This window comes from Oncorhynchus tshawytscha, linkage group LG16 (assembly GCF_018296145.1).
Source record: "Oncorhynchus tshawytscha isolate Ot180627B linkage group LG16, Otsh_v2.0, whole genome shotgun sequence".
Lineage (NCBI taxonomy): Eukaryota > Metazoa > Chordata > Actinopteri > Salmoniformes > Salmonidae > Oncorhynchus > Oncorhynchus tshawytscha.
Window position 1 is genome coordinate 59,415,464 of NC_056444.1, and position 10,603 is coordinate 59,426,066.

The 10,603-nt window shown below is 44.2% G+C and overlaps 1 pseudogene; it reads left to right on the forward strand.

The window, feature by feature from the left end:
* Positions 1–1,929: 1,929 nt before the first annotated feature.
* On the forward strand, positions 1,930–10,249 carry LOC112215200 (annotated as a pseudogene).
* The last annotated feature ends 354 nt before the right edge of the window (positions 10,250–10,603 follow it).

Consider the following 10,603-nt stretch of genomic DNA (forward strand, 5'->3'; position numbering starts at 1 on the left):
AAATAAAATAATAATAAAAAGTAACACAATAACGAGACTATGTACAGGGGACACCAGTACCGAGTCAGTGTGTGGGGGTACAGGTTAGTTGAGGTAATTTGTAGGTGGGGGTGAAGTGACTATGCATAGATAATAAACAGCGAGTAGCAGCAGTGTACAAAAAGAGTGGAGGTCCATGTAAATTGTCCGGTGGCGATTTGATTAATTATTGAGCAGTCTTATGGCTTGGAGGTAGAAGCTGTTGAGGAGGCTTTTGGTCCTAGACTTTGCGCTCCGGTACCGCTTGCCATGCGGTAGCAGAGAGAACAGTCTATAACTTGGATGACTGGAGTCTCTGACAATTTTATGGGCTTTCCTCTGACACCGCCTATTTTATAGGTCCTGGATGGCAGGAAGCTTGGCCCCAGTGATGCCGAGCAGTTTCCATACCAGGCAGTGATGCAACCAATCAGGATGCTCTCAATGGTGCAGCTGTAGAACCTTTTGAAGATCTGAGGACCCATGCCAAATCTTTTCAGTATCCTGAGGGGGAATAGGTTTTGTCGTGCCCTCTTCAGGACTGTCTTGGTATGTTTGGACCATGATAGTTGGTGATGTGGACACCAAGGAACTTGAAACTCTCGACCCGCTCCACTACAGCCCCGTCGATGTTAATGGGGGACTGTTCGGCCCGCCTTTTCCTATAGTCCACGATCAGCTCCTTTGTCTTGCTCACATTGAGGGAGAGATTGTTTTCCTGGCACCACACTGCCAGTTCTCTGACCTCCCTATAGGCCGTCCCATCGTTGTCGGTGATCAGGCCTACCACTGTTGTGTCGTCAGCAAACTTAATGATGGTGTTGGAGTCGTGCTTGGCCACACAGTTGTGAGTGAACAGGGAATACGGGAGGGGACATACCCCTGAGGGGCCCCAGTGTTAAGGATCAGTGTGGCAGACGTGTTTTTGCCTACTCTTGCCACCTGGGGAGGCCCGTCAGGAAGTCCAGGGTCCAGTTGCAGAGGGAGGTGTTTAGTTCCAGAGTCCTTATCTTAGTGATGAGCTTCGTGGGCACTATGATGTTGCACACTGAGCTGTAGTCAATGAACAGCATTCTCATGTAAGTGTTACTTTTGTCCAGGTGAGAAAGGGCAGTGTGGAGTGCCATTGAGTATTCATAAGTATTCAGACTCAATTGAGCTCATGTGCATCCTGTTTCCATTGATCATCCTTGAGATGTTTCAACAACTTGATTGGAGTCCATCTGTGGTAAATTCTATTGATTGGACCTGATTTGGAAAGGCACACACCTGACTATATAAGGTCCCACAGTTGACAGTGCATGTCAGAGAAAAAACCAAGCCATGGGATCAAAGGAATTGTCCTTAGAGCTTTGAGACAGGATTGTGTTGTGGCACAGATCTGGGGAAGGGTACCAAAAAATGTCTGCAGCATTAAAGGTCCCCAAGAACACAGTGGCCTCCATCATTCTTAAATGGGAGAAGTTTGGAACCATCAATACTTTCTAGAGCTGGCCGCCCGGCCAAACTGAGCAATCAGGGGGAGAAGGGCCTTGGTCAGGGAGGTGACCAAGAATACGATGGTCACTCTGAAAGAACTCCTGAGTTCTTCTGTGGAGATGGGAGAACCTTCCAGAAGGACAACCATCTACGCAGGACTCCACCAATCAGGCTTTTATGGTAGAGTGGCCAGACAGATGTCACTCCTCAGTAAAAGGCACATGACAGCCCTCTTGGAGTTTGTAAAAAAAGGCACCTAAAGACTCAGACCATGAGAAACAAGATTCTCTGGTCTGATGAAACCAAGGTTGAACTCCTCGGCCTAAATGCCAAGCGTTACATCACGTCTGGAGGAAACATGGCACCATCCCTACGGTGATGCGCGGTGGCACCATCCCTACGGTGATGCGCGGTGGCACCATCCCTACGGTGATGCGCGGTGGCACCATCCCTGCGGTGATGCGCGGTGGCACCATCCCTGCGGTGATGCGTGGTGGCACCATCCCTACGGTGATGCGCGGTGGCACCATCCCTACGGTGATGCGCGGTGGCACCATCCCTACGGTGATGCGCGGTGGCACCATCCCTACGGTGATGCGCGGTGGCACCATCCCTACGGTGATGCGTGGTGGCACCATCCCTACGGTGATGCGCGGTGGCACCATCCCTATGGTGAAGCGCGGTGGCACCATCCCTTCGGTGAAGCGTGGTGGCAGCATCATCCCGTGGGGCTGTTTTTCAGCGGCAGGGACTGGGAGACTAGTCAGGATCGAGGGAAAGATGAACAGAGCAAAGTACAGAGAGATCCTTGATGAAAACCTGCTCCAGAGCGCTCAGGACCTCAGACTGGGGCAGAGGTTTACCTTCCAACAGGACAATGACCCTACGCACACAGCCAAGACAACGCAGGAGTGGCTTCGGGACAAGTCTCTGAATGTCCTTGAGTGGCCCAGCCAGAGCCTGGAATTTAACATGATCGAACATCTCTGGAGAGACCTGAAAATAGCTGTGCATCGACACTCCCCATCTAACCTGACAGAGCTTGAGAGGATCTGCAAAGAAAAATGAGAGAAACTCCCCAAATACAGGTGTGCCAACCTTGTTGCGTCATACCCAAGAAGACTCGAGGCTGTAACTGCTGCCAAAGGTGCTTCAGCAAAGTACTGAGTAAAGGGTCTGGATACTTATGTACATGTGATATTTCAGTTTTTAAACCTGTTTTTACTTTCATTATGGGGTATTGTATGTAAATGTAATACATTTTAGAATAAGGCTGTAACGTAACAATGTGGAAAAAGTCTAGGGATCTGAATACTGAATGCACTATGTTTTAATTGAAATGTACGGCTTGCATCTTATCCGCTCATTCTTCCCTCGTCATAGTTTGTACATCTCAATTGTTATATTGCTTATATAGGTCTATCTTATTAATCATTTTAGGCAGTGTTGGAATTATTTAATTGTTTTGCTTACTTTGTGTATTATAATTAGCTCATGTGCTTTTCTCCTCGAGGAGCGGATACTATAGGTTGTTGGGCCTGTAACCATGTTTGCCAGTGACAGTCTCTTCCCATTCAAATATTTTTTTTCAACAAAGTTCAGTAATGACCCAAGTAATTACAGTTGACATTGCTAGGATTGTTTTTATTTGCGCAGTGCGTTGGTATATTGTCTATAAAAGTGGGTCAACGTGATTGTATTTTCCTTCCTTTTAAGGCCTAATAAAATACTTAATTGTAGTCTTCTATGTTTTTGTATGGTTCAGAAGTCCAAACTCATGGTGGCATTCGCCATTGAAGGAGAATTGTGGTTCTTATCAACTTGCACAAATTCACATAAAGGAACTTAAACGTTAGCTTTTTTACATGGCACATATTGCACTTTTACTTTCTTCTCCAACACTTTGTTTTTGCATTATTTAAACCAAATTGAACATGTTTCATTATTTGAGGCTACATAGATTTTATTGATGTATTATATTAAGTTAAAATAAGTGTTCATTCAGTATTGTTATTGTCATTCTTACAAATATATATAAAATTGGCCGATGTAATCAGTATCGGCTTTTTTTGGTCATCCAATAATCGGTATCGGCGTTGAAAAAAATCATAATCGGTCGACCTCTAGTTTTGGGCGGTAAATCTCGGTAACCAGGTTCCCGCCATTCAATCCTAACGCACGTCATGCTCCAGTCATTTTAGGCATGGAAATGTATTACTTACACAGGCCGAGTGTCTGCAGATTATCGCTCCTCCGGAACTTGCCTCACCTGGTTGTCTAGGTCTTATTTGAAAGGAAAAACCAAAAATCCGCAGACACTAGGCCCTCCATGGATTACAGTATAAAAGACTGTTCATCGTTTTAGTAATAAGGTTCAGTGTGAGACGGTATATATATAATCTGCAGTCACAGAATCCAGACATTATTCAATAATATTCTAAAATGGATTTAAGTCAACTAAATGTATTGAACTTAGTTAATCATAAGACACAAACTAAATGCAATAGTTATTTGTATTTTCCTGCAACTTTCTGAAACGGTGAAGGAATGCCCCTGTGTGTGGTGCGCGTGTATCTCTACACTTTGTGTAGCTTTTAGCGATGATGCTAATGATAACCTTCTCCATTTAAATGTTAACTACAAAGTAACCTTTGCCTACCTGGTATATCATAATTATTTGCATCAATCCAGTGGCCAATTGTTTTCCAAACTCTGAAATCACATGACTGCTACAGAAACATTTCTAACCAAACAGTCTCTTGCTGGTGGCACTTACATTAAAGGGTAACTACTTCCAAAAATATAATTGTATTATATTTTTCCCAGATCTTTCAGTGGTCCCTGGAATTGTTGTTGACTTTGAATATCCTTTTTAATTATTTTTTATTTAATTAGGTGTGATTTTGAGACCCAACAACCTGAAAAAATAAGGACAATTTGACACCTGGAAAAACAAAAGACAATGGAATTTGTGATAAAACGGAGTAAGGCAGAAAATAAAACTGATGGCATAGGGCCCTGTGTACAGTACCATATGTTGTCATAATCTCAGTTTGTTACGTACACTGTGCTCTTTCTCAGAGTCCTCAGACCAGAGTTCTCTGGCCACCAGCCCTCTCAGACACCGTCTGCCCCAGTCCATGAAGATTGTTCATGAGATCATGTACAAGGTGCAGGTGCTCTGTGTGCTACTCATAGACCGCCAGAGGAACCAGGTGAGAGCCAGGTATCTGGAGTTTACAAACAGTTGGTTTGGAAAAATGGGTTCAATTAGTAACTGAGATTGTAAAGTTTTTCTTACCCACTGTGCTTCTGCAGTACTTGCTCTTTGGGGGTTTAGCCTGGGTATCTACAATGCACTTTGCAACTGCTGTTGTAAAAAGGGCATTATCAAATAAATGTGATTTGATTTGTAAACGTATCGTGCCTTGTAAACAGGTTCACAAAATGCTGGCAGAGTTCAAACTGATTCCAGGACTTAACAACCTGTTTGACAAGCTGATCTGGAGAAAGCAAACATCTTCCTATGTCCTCCATGGCCAGAACCCAAAACTGTGACTGCAGCCCGGTAAGAACACCCCTCCGCTCTGGAACTGGGTCAATGGGCACGTTCACACTGCACCTTAGGCCAGGGTTAAGAACAGGGTTAGCGCTGACTTTTCAGTGTTAGCACCAGAAACTCGGTACCAAAATAGCCAATGTGAAAAGCATCACTTTCACTTAACATGCATATGCTTGTGATGCCTGTAATGCGTTCTGCACGTTAATTCAATTCATAATATTGAATCCTTCATCTGAGGATAAAAAAGCTACAAACTCTACCGCTCGAAGGGCAGCAAACGCTCCATTTTCCTCATTTTCATAGCTTTTCTATTGACATTTAATTGCATATATCCATGAAGATGATATTGTTGCAGGATTTCGCCTGGAACAGCATTCTCTGCACAGCCATGAATTTGAAAAGTTGAACATTTTTTTCCGATGTCGGACAGGCAGACAAGCAAGGTTTTATACAAACCATCACTGTTGGAATTCAAATGCTAGACCAGAATCAAGAGGAAATAAATGTTACTAAATGTCTTATTGCTTATAACATTTGGTTGTTTGTCCGTTAGCCCAGTGCTTTGGGATACAAGTGTGAATCTTTAGCCCAAGGTTAACAAATTCTTGTGTGAACACAGGTTAAGCTAGCCCAGGGCCAGTCTAGCCTGGGGCTAAGATGCAGTGTGAAAGGGCCTAATGTGTCAATGGCACTGTAGCACTAATCACTGCTATTGATCATCGTCTCTCACATACAGGAGATCTCCTTTAAAATCCAGTTTATACGATTACTCCAGAACTTCAACAACCATCATGAGTGAGTACATTAGACGAGAGCTGTGTTCGAATACCCATACTAACATACTGTATACTACATACTATTAGTTCACGTACAAGAGCTTCGCCTGTCTACCGGAAGTTGATGCTATTGCTATGCAACCTCTTGCTAGCTTGTTAGCATAACAAATGACTAGCTAAACATTTTACGATTCCGGGTGTGTTCGTAAATTCAAACAGGAGTGCCTGGGTGCGGTCTGAGCGTTCGTACATTCGGAGTGTTCAGAGCGCACACTGGACGCTCTGGCCGAGGAGTAGGGTTGATCCGAGCGCTCTGGCCTCACAACGGCAGTGAAGCACCCAAGCTAACTGGTTAATGTTGGTTAGCTTGCTAGCTACTTCCAGACACAAATGAGAGAACACCTCACACTGACCATTTTACTTGTCCTAGCAGAGTTTTAGGCAATTATGTTATCCAGAGCGTTGGTGACTTTAACTGCTGCTGGCAACAATTGCGCTTTTTGCCGAGTTCGGAAATTGATCAGTTATTCTGCGCGAGTGCTCTGAAATCGGCGTAGATAGCCAGAATTAACAAAGTCCATTCAATCGCACAACTATACCACTTAGCTAAGAATTGTGAATAATCAAGTCAATAAACGTAATATACTGCCTGGCAGGTTCGATGTATTAGGGGCGGCAGGGTAGCCTAGTGGTTAGAGCGTTGGACTCGTAACCAAAAGGTTGCAAGTTCTAATCCCCAAGCTGACAAGGTACAAATCTGTCGTTCTGCCCCTGAACAGCTGAATGAACTCAGTGCCATCTCTCTGAAAGCCAGCATCCCTGAGGTGGAGGCTTTTGTCAACACGGACAGGTAGGGCGCATAGTTAGGCTGACGCACAGGGATGAAGGACATTTTGTTCTGAATTTCACAAAATCCCCCATTTTGCATTATTTTTTCGCTCTACTATATAGAAATCTAATCTGTGGTGGTAAAAAGGGCCTCCTGACACGGCTACTTTCAGTCATGAAGAAAGAACCGTCTGAATCCTCATTGAGGTGAGTGCGTGTGTTTACTCCAGGAGTTAATGAGTGAAACATCATGCCACAGGTATAGAAAGAGGGAGAAACCCCAGTCTCTGTCTGTTGGTTCTGGCAGGCGGGGGCGGTGGAGAGCTTCCTGAGAGGGGCCACCACCTACGCTGACCAGGTGTTCCTGCTCAAGAGAGGCCTGCTGGAGGTACAGAGGCTGTTGCCAAGCCAGTGAGGGGACACACCTATGATATAACACCTTTCTAGTATTCATTTAAAACCTCCCAATAATCCCTCTACTCAGTCCCTCCAGCACATTCTGTTCAGCATCATAGACAGTGGCTGTACGTCCAGGGACATGCTGCAGAGCTACTTTGACCTGCTGGGGGAACTCATGAAGTTCAACATTGACGCCTTCAAGAGGTTCAACAAATACGTCTACACCGAGGAGAAGGTAGGTCAGTGGACAGGGCAGAGGGGTTAGGGTCAAGACTTCAAACCACTGAGAAGCAAGGAGAGTATATATAAATAGATGGTCAGTCCGGGGCAATTCCATGGTAAGAGTCATGCTGTGACAGATTTTTCTATTTAAAATGTACACTGCCGTTCAAAAGTTTGGAGTCACTTGGAAATGTCCTTAAAATGATATCAAATTGATCAGTAATACAATGTCGACATTATTAATGTTGTAAATGACTATTGTAGCTGGAAATGGCAGATGTTTTATGGAATATCTACAGATAGGCATACAGAGGTCCATTATCAGCAGCCATCAGCAGCCATAGCTAATCCAAGTGTATCATTTTAAAAGGCTAATTGATCATTAGAAGACCCTTGTGCAGTTATGTTAGCACAGCTGAAAACTTGTGCTGATAAAGAAGCAATAAAACTGGCCTTTAGACTAGTTGAGTATCTGGAGCATCAGCATTTGTGGGTTCGATTACAGGCTCAAAATGGCCAGAAACAAAACACTTTCTTCTGAAACTCGTCAGTCTATTCTTGTTCTGAGAAATGAAGGCACTTCCATGCGAAAAATTGCCAAGAAACTGAAGATCTCGTGCAATGCTGTGTTCTACTCCCTTCACAGAACAGCGCAAACTGGCTCTAACCAGAATAGAAAGCGTGGGAGGCCCCGGTGCACAACTGAGCGAGAGGACAAGTACATTAGAGTGTAGTTTGAGAAACAGACCCCTCACAAGTCCTCAACTGGCAGATTTATTAAATAGTACCTGCAAAACACCAGTCTCAACGTCAACAGTGAAGAGACGACTCCGGGATGCTGGCCTTTTCTTTCAAAAACAAGGACATTTCTAAGTGACCCCAAACTTTTGAACGGTAGTGTATGTCAAACAAAGAAACAATGATTGCAAAGTTAAACAGACCATAGAACTCGATGCGCAATGACTACTTTTAACAATTTCCACAGAAAATGTCAAAACACTTGAACAGTGCAGATGCAAATGACCCATCTGCACTGGAACTGCCCTCAGCTAAAACCTTATCCCTTCCGATGGACAACCTTCAAGTCCTGTTACATGTTTGGTTTCATTTCTGCTTCCTGTGTTAGTTCCAGACGTTTATGACCCAGATCAACAGCTCTCTGGTGGACTCCAACATGCTGGTGCGCTGTATCATCCTGTCCCTGGATCGCTTGGAGAGCGGTAGGTCCATAGAAATAGACTGAGGCCTTCTGGTTAACACACGTTTGTGGCTGCTTTGTTAGTGGCTTTATGGTAGTGAAATATGGCTGCTCTTGGTCATTTCTACTCTCGGTAGTCTTAGTTACCCTCGTCTGACTCCTCCATGTTTCTCTCCCATCCCCCTCTGTGCTGTAGTTGTGGAGGTGCAGTCTGCTGTCCTACATGGCCTGCGTGGAGAACAGACAGGCCTTCCTCTTCAGGCTCGTCAACGTCATCAATGTGCAGATACTCACTCAGACAAAAGGAGATCCTCTGCTCTGTTGACCGTTTCACTGTAATACTGATGGCATCCTGCTAGCTAATATAGACTTTACATTCCTGTATTTCTTGTTTCTCATATTCAGACATGTACACTTGTCTTCATGTGCATAATCGGCTAACTGTGATCCTGCCTGTTTGATGGTGGCTGAACCTAATGTTAGGAGAATGTGAGCTGTCTGAACACCAGCCTGGTGGTGTTGATGCTGGCCAGGAGGCGGGACAAACTGGCCTTCTGCTGGCCAGGAGGCGGGACAAACTGGCCTTCTGTCTCAACGCCCTGAGGGAGGAGGAGTACGCTGAGAAATACCCCGGCTGCCTGCTCAACAACTTACACAACCTGCTGTGCTTCTGGCAGCGCCACTACCTCAACAAGGACAGCACCTGTCTGGAGAACGTGAGTGTCCTCGACAATGCACACACACACCCCGTTGTTACTTTTAATACTGTCTACTCTGTATTGCTTGCTATGGTGGTACTTCTGTATTGGGTCACCTGTACATTGGACCATTCTCCATCCTATTTGGTTTTCAAGGGAACTTATGTCACTGTTGTATCTCTCCTATTCTCTATCAGAGTTCCTGTATATCATTTACCTACTGGAAGGAGACTGTGTCGGTTCTGTTGGACTCAGACCCGACTTCACTATGTGCCATAGCCAGCTACATCGAGACCTACATGGATTTGGGCAAAGACTTTCTGGAAGTTTAATGCTTCTGGATGGATGGATAGAGAAGAGAGGAGAGTCAATGTCTCCATTCACCTACAAACTGAACAGATCTGAGCTCTCACTCCTCCATATCCTTAGGTCTACAGAATGACTGTGTGCATAGTTTTGGGCTTGTGTGTGTGTTAGGTGTAGGAGTGGATTCTTGTGTTGTGTGTGTGTGTGGAGCCGTGTTGGGGTGTATAACATGCCGGAATTGGAGTTTCAACGTAGCTGTGGAGGAGAAACAGTCAGCCAATCGGCAGCCCCAGAGGACTGAGGTTCCTTCAGCCTTTCACTAATAGTATGGATAGGATCTCTCCTACCCTCTGGTTAAAAAAACAAACCCCACACCCACTTCATAGTGTCGCCAAAATGTACATGGTGATTACATTGGCAGATTATACATAGTAGTTACAACTGGTATACCGTTTTGTGGCACAATTTCAGAGATTCGCAAATTGACTAGTGTCATAGTTCTACAGTAAGGAAAGGTTATAACAATCAATTTGAGTTTGTATGCCAATGTAATGCATGTAATTACATTTTGATGTTCAGTCACACGAACATGATGTGTAAGTACACCGACTGAAAGAAATACATTACCATACCAGTAAGATAATGGTGTAACTGACAGTTAGACTTACAGGTTATGTCGTTGTCTTTTGTTTGAATTGTTTACGTATCCGCTGTGCGGGGGAAATGATAATACAATCGGAACTACGTAGCTAATACTGTTGTAACGGGGATCCTTATTGTAGCAACACACTTTTGGGGGGAAGGCAATCCTGCGCTGCGTTAGCTAAGTTTTCATGTCATCGGGTGTAGTTCATAAAGGTTGAAGAGTGTATGTTAGGATGAAGTGTGAATTCATGCCAGGAATAATAAGTGTGAAGTTTGATTTCCTCCCTTCTGTAATAAGCAGCCAATGAGGTATTTTTTCCTTTATTCATGTGTTTAATCTGAACCCGTAATAACGCCGGTTAAACTGTTATGTATGTAAGCACTTCAGAGTTATACCAAGCTAATAAGTCACTCGTAAGATAAGGTTGTAAGAGTGTGCTTAACTGTATTTTCATTTACTTTATAGTTCTCA